Here is a 13,286-nt window from a genome sequence, read left to right on the forward strand (position 1 = left end):
CGCAGTACAGTAGCCTACACGTAGACCTAATGACTGACTGTCGCAGAACGGCAGTACAGTAGCCTACACGTAGACCTAATGACTGACTGTCTCAGAACGGCAGTACAGTAGCCTACACGTAGACCTAATGACTGTCTCAGAACGGCAGTACAGTAGCCTACACGTAGACCTAATGACTGACTGACGCAGAACGGCAGTACAGTAGCCTACACGTAGACCTAATGACTGACTGTCTCAGTACAGTAGCCTACACGTAGACCTAATGACTGTCGCAGAACGGCAGTACAGTAGCCTACACGTAGACCTAATGACTGACTGTCTCAGTACAGTAGCCTACACATAGACCTAATGACTGACTGTCGCAGAACGGCAGTACAGTAGCCCACACGTAGACCTAATGACTGACTGTCGCAGAACGGCAGTACAGTAGCCTACACGTAGACCTAATGACTGACTGACGCAGAACGGCAGTACAGTAGCCTACACGTAGACCTAATGACTGACTGTCGCAGTACAGTAGCCTACACATAGACCTAATGACTGACTGTCGCAGAACGGCAGTACAGTAGCCTACACGTAGACCTAATGACTGTCTCAGAACGGCAGTACAGTAGACCTAATGACTGACTGACGCAGAACGGCAGTACAGTAGCCTACACGTAGACCTAATGACTGACTGTCGCAGTACAGTAGCCTACACGTAGACCTAATGACTGACTGTCGCAGTACTGCAGTACAGTAGCCCACACGTAGACCTAATGACTGACTGTCGCAGTACTGCAGTACAGTAGCCCACACGTAGACCTAATGACTGACTGTCTCAGTACAGTAGCCTACACGTAGACCTAATGACTGACTGTCTCAGTACAGTAGCCTACACGTAGACCTAATGACTGTCGCAGAACGGCAGTACAGTAGCCTACACGTAGACCTAATGACTGACTGTCTCAGTACAGTAGCCTACACGTAGACCTAATGACTGACTGTCGCAGAACGGCAGTACAGTAGCCCACACGTAGACCTAATGACTGACTGTCGCAGTACAGTAGCCTACACGTAGACCTAATGACTGACTGTCGCAGAACGGCAGTACAGTAGCCTACACGTAGACCTAATGACTGACTGTCTCAGAACGGCAGTACAGTAGCCTACACGTAGACCTAATGACTGACTCTCGCAGAACGGCAGTACAGTAGCCTACACGTGTAGACCTAATGACTGACTCTCAGTACAGCAGTACAGTAGCCTACACGTAGACCTAATGACTGACTGTCGCAGAACGGCAGTACAGTAGCCTACATGTAGACCTAATGACTGACTCTCAGTACAGCAGTACAGTAGCCTACACGTAGACCTAATGACTGACTCTCAGTACAGCAGTACAGTAGCCTACACGTGTAGACCTAATGACTGACTGTCTCAGAACGGCTGTACAGTAGCCTACACGTAGACCTAATGACTGACTGTCGCAGAACGGCAGTACAGTAGCCTACACGTAGACCTAATGACTGACTGTCGCAGTACAGTAGCCTACACGTAGACCTAATGACTGACTGTCGCAGAACGGCAGTACAGTAGCCTACACGTAGACCTAATGACTGACTGTCTCAGAACGGCTGTACAGTAGCCTACACGTAGACCTAATGACTGACTGTCGCAGAACGGCAGTACAGTAGCCTACACGTAGACCTAATGACTGACTGTCTCAGAACGGCTGTACAGTAGCCTACACGTAGACCTAATGACTGACTGTCGCAGTACAGTAGCCTACACGTAGACCTAATGACTGACTGTCGCAGAACGGCAGTACAGTAGCCTACACGTGTAGACCTAATGACTGACTGTCTCAGTACAGCAGTACAGTAGCCTACACGTAGACCTAATGACTGACTGTCTCAGTACAGTAGCCTACACGTAGACCTAATGACTGACTGTCGCAGAACGGCAGTACAGTAGCCTACACGTAGACCTAATGACTGTCTCAGAACGGCAGTACAGTAGCCTACACGTAGACCTAATGACTGTCTCAGAACACGTACGGTAGCCTACACGTGACCTAATGACTGACGAGAACGGCCGTACAGTAGCCTACACGTAGACCTAATGACTGACTGTCTCAGTACAGTAGCCTACACGTAGACCTAATGACTGTCGCAGAACGGCAGTACAGTAGCCTACACGTAGACCTAATGACTGACTGACGCAGAACGGCAGTACAGTAGCCTACACGTAGACCTAATGACTGACTGTCTCAGTACAGTAGCCTACACGTAGACCTAATGACTGACTGTCGCAGAACGGCAGTACAGTAGCCCACACATAGACCTAATGACTGACTGTCGCAGTACAGTAGCCTACACGTAGACCTAATGACTGTCGCAGAACGGCAGTACAGTAGCCTACACGTAGACCTAATGACTGACTGACGCAGAACGGCAGTACAGTAGCCTACACGTAGACCTAATGACTGACTGTCGCAGTACAGTAGCCTACACGTAGACCTAATGACTGACTGTCGCAGAACGGCAGTACAGTAGCCTACACGTAGACCTAATGACTGACTGTCTCAGAACGGCAGTACAGTAGCCTACACGTAGACCTAATGACTGTCTCAGAACGGCAGTACAGTAGCCTACACGTAGACCTAATGACTGATGCAGAACGGCTGTACAGTAGCCTACACGTAGACCTAATGACTGACTGTCTCAGTGCAGTAGCCTACACGTAGACCTAATGACTGACTGTCGCAGAACGGCAGTACAGTAGCCCACACATAGACCTAATGACTGACTGTCGCAGAACGGCAGTACAGTAGCCTACACGTAGACCTAATGACTGACTGTCTCAGAACGGCAGTACAGTAGCCTACACGTAGACCTAATGACTGACTCTCGCAGAACGGCAGTACAGTAGCCTACACGTGTAGACCTAATGACTGACTCGCAGTACAGTAGCCTACACGTAGACCTAATGACTGACTGTCTCAGTACAGTAGCCTACACGTAGACCTAATGACTGACTGTCGCAGAACGGCAGTACAGTAGCCTACACGTAGACCTAATGACTGACTGTCGCAGAACGGCAGTACAGTAGCCTACACGTGTAGACCTAATGACTGACTGTCTCAGTACAGCAGTACAGTAGCCTACACGTAGACCTAATGACTGACTGTCTCAGTTCAGTAGCCTACACGTAGACCTAATGACTGACTGTCTCAGAACGGCAGTACAGTAGCCTACACGTAGACCTAATGACTGACTGTCGCAGAACGGCAGTACAGTAGCTTACACGTAGACCTAATGACTGACTGACGCAGAACGGCAGTACAGTAGCCTACACGTAGACCTAATGACTGACTGTCTCAGTACAGTAGCCTACACGTAGACCTAATGACTGACTGTCTCAGTACAGTAGCCTACACGTAGACCTAATGACTGACTGTCTCAGTACAGTAGCCTACACGTAGACCTAATGACTGACTGTCGCAGTACAGTAGCCTACACGTAGACCTAATGACTGACTGTCTCAGTATAGTAGCCTACACGTAGACCTAATGACTGTCTCAGAACGGCAGTACAGTAGCCTACACGTAGACCTAATGACTGACGCAGAACGGCAGTACAGTGGCCTACACGTAGACCTAATGACTGACTGTCTCAGTACAGTAGCCTACACGTAGACCTAATGACTGACTGTCGCAGTACAGTAGCCTACACGTATACCTAATGACTGACTGTCGCAGTACAGTAGCCTACACGTAGACCTAATGACTGACTGTCGCAGTACAGTAGCCTACACGTAGACCTAATGACTGTCGCAGAACGGCAGTACAGTAGCCTACACGTAGACCTAATGACTGACTGTCTCAGTACAGTAGCCTACACGTAGACCTAATGACTGACTGTCGCAGAACGGCAGTACAGTAGCCCACACGTAGACCTAATGACTGACTGTCGCAGAACGGCAGTACAGTAGCCTACACGTAGACCTAATGACTGACTGTCTCAGAACGGCAGTACAGTAGCCTACACGTAGACCTAATGACTGACTCTCGCAGGCCGGCAGTCCAGTAGCCTACACGTGTAGACCTAATGACTGACTCTCAGTACAGCAGTACAGTAGCCTACACGTAGACCTAATGACTGACTGTCGCAGAACGGCAGTACAGTAGCCTACATGTAGACCTAATGACTGACTCTCGCAGAACGGCAGTACAGTAGCCTACACGTGTAGACCTAATGACTGACTCTCAGTACAGCAGTACAGTAGCCTACACGTAGACCTAATGACTGACTGTCTCAGTACAGTAGCCTACACGTAGACCTAATGACTGACTGTCTCAGAACGGCAGTACAGTAGCCTACACGTAGACCTAATGACTGACTGTCGCAGTACAGTAGCCTACACGTAGACCTAATGACTGACTGTCGCAGAACGGCAGTACAGTAGCCTACACGTAGACCTAATGACTGTCTCAGAACGGCAGTACAGTAGCCTACACGTAGACCTAATGACTGACGCAGAACGGCAGTACAGTAGCCTACACGTAGACCTAATGACTGACTGTCTCAGTACAGTAGCCTACACGTGACCTAATGACTGTCGCAGAACGGCAGTACAGTAGCCTACACGTAGACCTAATGACTGACTGTCTCAGTACAGTAGCCCACACGTAGACCTAATGACTGACTGTCGCAGAACGGCAGTACAGTAGCCTACACGTAGACCTAATGACTGTCTCAGAACGGCAGTACAGTAGCCCACACGTAGACCTAATGACTGACTGTCTCAGAACGGCAGTACAGTAGCCTACACGTAGACCTAATGACTGACTGTCGCAGTACAGTAGCCTACACGTAGACCTAATGACTGACTGTCGCAGTACAGTAGCCTACACGTAGACCTAATGACTGACTGTCGCAGAACGGCAGTACAGTAGCCTACACGTAGACCTAATGACTGACTGTCTCAGAACGGCAGTACAGTAGCCTACACGTAGACCTAATGACTGTCTCAGAACGGCAGTACAGTAGCCTACACGTAGACCTAATGACTGACGCAGAACGGCAGTACAGTAGCCTACACGTAGACCTAATGACTGACTGTCTCAGTACAGTAGCCTACACGCAGACCTAATGACTGTCGCAGAACGGCAGTACAGTAGCCTACACGTAGACCTAATGACTGACTGTCTCAGTACAGTAGCCTACACATAGACCTAATGACTGACTGTCGCAGAACGGCAGTACAGTAGCCACACGTAGACCTAATGACTGACTGTCAGAACGGCAGTACAGTAGCCTACACGTAGACCTAATGACTGACTGACGCAGAACGGCAGTACAGTAGCCTACACGTAGACCTAATGACTGACTGTCGCAGTACAGTAGCCTACACATAGACCTAATGACTGACTGTCGCAGAACGGCAGTACAGTAGCCTACACGTAGACCTAATGACTGTCTCAGAACGGCAGTACAGTAGACCTAATGACTGACTGACGCAGAACGGCAGTACAGTAGCCTACACGTAGACCTAATGACTGACTGTCGCAGTACAGTAGCCTACACGTAGACCTAATGACTGACTGTCGCAGTACTGCAGTACAGTAGCCCACACGTAGACCTAATGACTGACTGTCGCAGTACTGCAGTACAGTAGCCCACACGTAGACCTAATGACTGACTGTCTCAGTACAGTAGCCTACACGTAGACCTAATGACTGACTGTCTCAGTACAGTAGCCTACACGTAGACCTAATGACTGTCGCAGAACGGCAGTACAGTAGCCTACACGTAGACCTAATGACTGACTGTCTCAGTACAGTAGCCTACACGTAGACCTAATGACTGACTGTCGCAGAACGGCAGTACAGTAGCCTACACGTAGACCTAATGACTGACTGTCTCAGAACGGCAGTACAGTAGCCTACACGTAGACCTAATGACTGACTCTCGCAGAACGGCAGTACAGTAGCCTACACGTGTAGACCTAATGACTGACTCTCAGTACAGCAGTACAGTAGCCTACACGTAGACCTAATGACTGACTGTCTCAGTACAGTAGCCTACACGTAGACCTAATGACTGACTGTCTCAGAACGGCAGTACAGTAGCCTACACGTAGACCTAATGACTGACTGTCGCAGTACAGTAGCCTACACGTAGACCTAATGACTGACTGTCGCAGAACGGCAGTACAGTAGCCTACACGTAGACCTAATGACTGTCTCAGAACGGCAGTACAGTAGCCTACACGTAGACCTAATGACTGACGCAGAACGGCAGTACAGTAGCCTACACATAGACCTAATGACTGACTGTCTCAGTACAGTAGCCTACACGTAGACCTAATGACTGTCGCAGAACGGCAGTACAGTAGCCTACACGTAGACCTAATGACTGACTGTCTCAGTACAGTAGCCCACACGTAGACCTAATGACTGACTGTCGCAGAACGGCAGTACAGTAGCCTACACGTAGACCTAATGACTGTCTCAGAACGGCAGTACAGTAGCCCACACGTAGACCTAATGACTGACTGACGCAGAACGGCAGTACAGTAGCCTACACGTAGACCTAATGACTGACTGTCGCAGTACAGTAGCCTACACGTAGACCTAATGACTGACTGTCGCAGTACAGTAGCCTACACGTAGACCTAATGACTGACTGTCGCAGTACAGTAGCCTACACGTAGACCTAATGACTGACTGTCGCAGAACGGCAGTACAGTAGCCTACACGTAGACCTAATGACTGACTGTCTCAGAACGGCAGTACAGTAGCCTACACGTAGACCTAATGACTGTCTCAGAACGGCAGTACAGTAGCCTACACGTAGACCTAATGACTGACTGACGCAGAACGGCAGTACAGTAGCCTACACGTAGACCTAATGACTGACTGTCTCAGTACAGTAGCCTACACGTAGACCTAATGACTGTCGCAGAACGGCAGTACAGTAGCCTACACGTAGACCTAATGACTGACTGTCTCAGTACAGTAGCCTACACATAGACCTAATGACTGACTGTCGCAGAACGGCAGTACAGTAGCCCACACGTAGACCTAATGACTGACTGTCGCAGAACGGCAGTACAGTAGCCTACACGTAGACCTAATGACTGACTGACGAGAACGGCAGTACAGTAGCCTACACGTAGACCTAATGACTGACTGTCGCAGTACAGTAGCCTACACATAGACCTAATGACTGACTGTCGCAGAACGGCAGTACAGTAGCCTACACGTAGACCTAATGACTGTCTCAGAACGGCAGTACAGTAGACCTAATGACTGACTGACGAGAACGGCAGTACAGTAGCCTACACGTAGACCTAATGACTGACTGTCGCAGTACAGTAGCCTACACGTAGACCTAATGACTGACTGCCGCAGTACTGCAGTACAGTAGCCCACACGTAGACCTAATGACTGACTGTCGCAGTACTGCAGTACAGTAGCCCACACGTAGACCTAATGACTGACTGTCTCAGTACAGTAGCCTACACGTAGACCTAATGACTGACTGTCTCAGTACAGTAGCCTACACGTAGACCTAATGACTGTCGCAGAACGGCAGTACAGTAGCCTACACGTAGACCTAATGACTGACTGTCTCAGTACAGTAGCCTACACGTAGACCTAATGACTGACTGTCGCAGAACGGCAGTACAGTAGCCCACACGTAGACCTAATGACTGACTGTCGCAGTACAGTAGCCTACACGTAGACCTAATGACTGACTGTCGCAGAACGGCAGTACAGTAGCCTACACGTAGACCTAATGACTGACTGTCTCAGAACGGCAGTACAGTAGCCTACACGTAGACCTAATGACTGACTCTCGCAGAACGGCAGTACAGTAGCCTACACGTGTAGACCTAATGACTGACTCTCAGTACAGCAGTACAGTAGCCTACACGTAGACCTAATGACTGACTGTCGCAGAACGGCAGTACAGTAGCCTACATGTAGACCTAATGACTGACTCTCAGTACAGCAGTACAGTAGCCTACACGTAGACCTAATGACTGACTCTCAGTACAGCAGTACAGTAGCCTACACGTGTAGACCTAATGACTGACTGTCTCAGAACGGCTGTACAGTAGCCTACACGTAGACCTAATGACTGACTGTCGCAGAACGGCAGTACAGTAGCCTACACGTAGACCTAATGACTGACTGTCGCAGTACAGTAGCCTACACGTAGACCTAATGACTGACTGTCGCAGAACGGCAGTACAGTAGCCTACACGTGTAGACCTAATGACTGACTGTCTCAGAACGGCTGTACAGTAGCCTACACGTAGACCTAATGACTGACTGTCGCAGAACGGCAGTACAGTAGCCTACACGTAGACCTAATGACTGACTGTCTCAGAACGGCTGTACAGTAGCCTACACGTAGACCTAATGACTGACTGTCGCAGTACAGTAGCCTACACGTAGACCTAATGACTGACTGTCGCAGAACGGCAGTACAGTAGCCTACACGTGTAGACCTAATGACTGACTGTCTCAGTACAGCAGTACAGTAGCCTACACGTAGACCTAATGACTGACTGTCTCAGTACAGCAGTACAGTAGCCTACACGTAGACCTAATGACTGACTGTCGCAGAACGGCAGTACAGTAGCCTACACGTAGACCTAATGACTGTCTCAGAACGGCAGTACAGTAGCCTACACGTAGACCTAATGACTGTCTCAGAACGGCAGTACGGTAGCCTACACGTAGACCTAATGACTGACGCAGAACGGCAGTACAGTAGCCTACACGTAGACCTAATGACTGACTGTCTCAGTACAGTAGCCTACACGTAGACCTAATGACTGTCGCAGAACGGCAGTACAGTAGCCTACACGTAGACCTAATGACTGACTGACGCAGAACGGCAGTACAGTAGCCTACACGTAGACCTAATGACTGACTGTCTCAGTACAGTAGCCTACACGTAGACCTAATGACTGACTGTCGCAGAACGGCAGTACAGTAGCCCACACATAGACCTAATGACTGACTGTCGCAGTACAGTAGCCTACACGTAGACCTAATGACTGTCGCAGAACGGCAGTACAGTAGCCTACACGTAGACCTAATGACTGACTGACGCAGAACGGCAGTACAGTAGCCTACACGTAGACCTAATGACTGACTGTCGCAGTACAGTAGCCTACACGTAGACCTAATGACTGACTGTCTCAGAACGGCAGTACAGTAGCCTACACGTAGACCTAATGACTGTCTCAGAACGGCAGTACAGTAGCCTACACGTAGACCTAATGACTGATGCAGAACGGCTGTACAGTAGCCTACACGTAGACCTAATGACTGACTGTCTCAGTGCAGTAGCCTACACGTAGACCTAATGACTGACTGTCGCAGAACGGCAGTACAGTAGCCCACACATAGACCTAATGACTGACTGTCGCAGAACGGCAGTACAGTAGCCTACACGTAGACCTAATGACTGACTGTCTCAGAACGGCAGTACAGTAGCCTACACGTAGACCTAATGACTGACTCTCGCAGAACGGCAGTACAGTAGCCTACACGTGTAGACCTAATGACTGACTGACTAGCCTACACGTAGACCTAATGACTGACTGTCTCAGTACAGTAGCCTACACGTAGACCTAATGACTGACTGTCGCAGAACGGCAGTACAGTAGCCTACACGTAGACCTAATGACTGACTGTCGCAGAACGGCAGTACAGTAGCCTACACGTGTAGACCTAATGACTGACTGTCTCAGTACAGCAGTACAGTAGCCTACACGTAGACCTAATGACTGACTGTCTCAGTTCAGTAGCCTACACGTAGACCTAATGACTGACTGTCTCAGAACGGCAGTACAGTAGCCTACACGTAGACCTAATGACTGACTGTCGCAGTACAGTAGCCTACACGTAGACCTAATGACTGACTGTCACAGTACAGTAGCCTACACGTAGACCTAATGACTGACTGTCTCAGTATAGTAGCCTACACGTAGACCTAATGACTGACTGTCCCAGAACGGCAGTACAGTATCCTACACGTAGACCTAATGACTGACTGTCGCAGAACGGCAGTACAGTAGCCTACACGTAGACCTAATGACTGACTGTCGCAGAACGGCAGTACAGTAGCCTACACGTAGACCTAATGACTGACTGTCTCAGTACAGTAGCCTACACGTAGACCTAATGACTGACTGTCGCAGAACGGCAGTACAGTAGCTTACACGTAGACCTAATGACTGACTGACGCAGAACGGCAGTACAGTAGCCTACACGTAGACCTAATGACTGACTGTCTCAGTACAGTAGCCTACACGTAGACCTAATGACTGACTGTCTCAGTACAGTAGCCTACACAGACCTAATGACTGACTGTCTCAGTACAGTAGCCTACACGTAGACCTAATGACTGACTGTCGCAGTACAGTAGCCTACACGTAGACCTAATGACTGACTGTCGCAGTATAGTAGCCTACACGTAGACCTAATGACTGTCTCAGAACGGCAGTACAGTAGCCTACACGTAGACCTAATGACTGACAGAACGGCAGTACAGTGGCCTACACGTAGACCTAATGACTGACTGTCTCAGTACAGTAGCCTACACGTAGACCTAATGACTGTCGCAGAACGGCAGTACAGTAGCCTACACGTAGACCTAATGACTGACTGACGCAGAACGGCAGTACAGTAGCCTACACGTAGACCTAATGACTGACTGTCTCAGTACAGTAGCCTACACGTAGACCTAATGACTGACTGTCGCAGAACGGCAGTACAGTAGCCCACACATAGACCTAATGACTGACTGTCGCAGAACGGCAGTACAGTAGCCTACACGTAGACCTAATGACTGACTGTCTCAGAACGGCAGTACAGTAGCCTACACGTAGACCTAATGACTGACTCTCGCAGAACGGCAGTACAGTAGCCTACACGTGTAGACCTAATGACTGACTCGCAGTACAGTAGCCTACACGTAGACCTAATGACTGACTGTCTCAGTACAGTAGCCTACACGTAGACCTAATGACTGACTGTCGCAGAACGGCAGTACAGTAGCCTACACGTAGACCTAATGACTGACTGTCGCAGAACGGCAGTACAGTAGCCTACACGTGTAGAGCTAATGACTGACTGTCTCAGTACAGCAGTACAGTAGCCTACACGTAGACCTAATGACTGACTGTCTCAGTACAGTAGCCTACACGTAGACCTAATGACTGACTGTCTCAGAACGGCAGTACAGTAGCCTACACGTAGACCTAATGACTGACTGTCGCAGTACAGTAGCCTACACGTAGACCTAATGACTGACTGTCACAGTACAGTAGCCTACACGTAGACATAATGACTGACTGTCTCAGTATAGTAGCCTACACGTAGACCTAATGACTGACTGTCCCAGAACGGCAGTACAGTATCCTACGCGTAGACCTAATGACTGACTGTCGCAGAACGGCAGTACAGTAGCCTACACGTAGACCTAATGACTGACTGTCACAGTACAGTAGCCTACACATAGACCTAATGACTGACTGTCACAGTACAGTAGCCTACACGTAGACCTAATGACTGACTGTCTCAGTATAGTAGCCTACACGTAGACCTAATGACTGACTGTCCCAGAACGGCAGTACAGTATCCTACGCGTAGACCTAATGACTGACTGTCGCAGAACGGCAGTACAGTAGCCTACACGTGTAGACCTAATGACTGACTGTCTCAGTACAGCAGTACAGTAGCCTACACGTAGACCTAATGACTGACTGTCTCAGTTCAGTAGCCTACACGTAGACCTAATGACTGACTGTCTCAGAACGGCAGTACAGTAGCCTACACGTAGACCTAATGACTGACTGTCGCAGTACAGTAGCCTACACGTAGACCTAATGACTGACTGTCACAGTACAGTAGCCTACACGTAGACCTAATGACTGACTGTCTCAGTATAGTAGCCTACACGTAGACCTAATGACTGACTGTCCCAGAACGGCAGTACAGTATCCTACACGTAGACCTAATGACTGACTGTCGCAGAACGGCAGTACAGTAGCCTACACGTAGACCTAATGACTGACTGACGCAGAACGGCAGTACAGTAGCCTACACGTAGACCTAATGACTGACTGTCTCAGTACAGTAGCCTACACGTAGACCTAATGACTGACTGTCTCAGTACAGTAGCCTACACGTAGACCTAATGACTGACTGTCTCAGTACAGTAGCCTACACGTAGACCTAATGACTGACTGTCGCAGTACAGTAGCCTACACGTAGACCTAATGACTGACTGTCTCAGTATAGTAGCCTACACGTAGACCTAATGACTGTCTCAGAACGGCAGTACAGTAGCCTACACGTAGACCTAATGACTGACGCAGAACGGCAGTACAGTGGCCTACACGTAGACCTAATGACTGACTGTCTCAGTACAGTAGCCTACACGTAGACCTAATGACTGTCGCAGAACGGCAGTACAGTAGCCTACACGTAGACCTAATGACTGACTGACGCAGAACGGCAGTACAGTAGCCTACACGTAGACCTAATGACTGACTGTCTCAGTACAGTAGCCTACACGTAGACCTAATGACTGACTGTCGCAGAACGGCAGTACAGTAGCCCACACATAGACCTAATGACTGACTGTCGCAGAACGGCAGTACAGTAGCCTACACGTAGACCTAATGACTGACTGTCTCAGAACGGCAGTACAGTAGCCTACACGTAGACCTAATGACTGACTCTCGCAGAACGGCAGTACAGTAGCCTACACGTGTAGACCTAATGACTGACTCGCAGTACAGTAGCCTACACGTAGACCTAATGACTGACTGTCTCAGTACAGTAGCCTACACGTAGACCTAATGACTGACTGTCGCAGAACGGCAGTACAGTAGCCTACACGTAGACCTAATGACTGACTGTCGCAGAACGGCAGTACAGTAGCCTACACGTAGACCTAATGACTGACTCTCGCAGAACGGCAGTACAGTAGCCTACACGTGTAGACCTAATGACTGACTCGCAGTACAGTAGCCTACACGTAGACCTAATGACTGACTGTCTCAGTACAGTAGCCTACACGTAGACCTAATGACTGACTGTCGCAGAACGGCAGTACAGTAGCCTACACGTAGACCTAATGACTGACTGTCGCAGAACGGCAGTACAGTAGCCTACACGTGTAGACCTAATGACTGACTGTCTCAGTACAGCAGTACAGTAGCCTACACGTAGACCTAATGACTGACTGTCTCAGTTCAGTAGCCTACAC

The 13,286-nt window shown here is 49.2% G+C and overlaps 1 protein-coding gene across 1 annotated transcript in view; it reads left to right on the forward strand.

Annotated features, from left to right (window-relative positions):
• The window catches only part of LOC135573611 (formin-2-like), a 164,509-nt gene that overhangs the window by 46,857 nt on the left and 104,366 nt on the right, over window positions 1-13,286 (forward strand).

This window comes from Oncorhynchus nerka, linkage group LG10, assembly GCF_034236695.1.
Source record: "Oncorhynchus nerka isolate Pitt River linkage group LG10, Oner_Uvic_2.0, whole genome shotgun sequence".
NCBI classification, from domain to species: Eukaryota; Metazoa; Chordata; class Actinopteri; order Salmoniformes; family Salmonidae; genus Oncorhynchus; species Oncorhynchus nerka.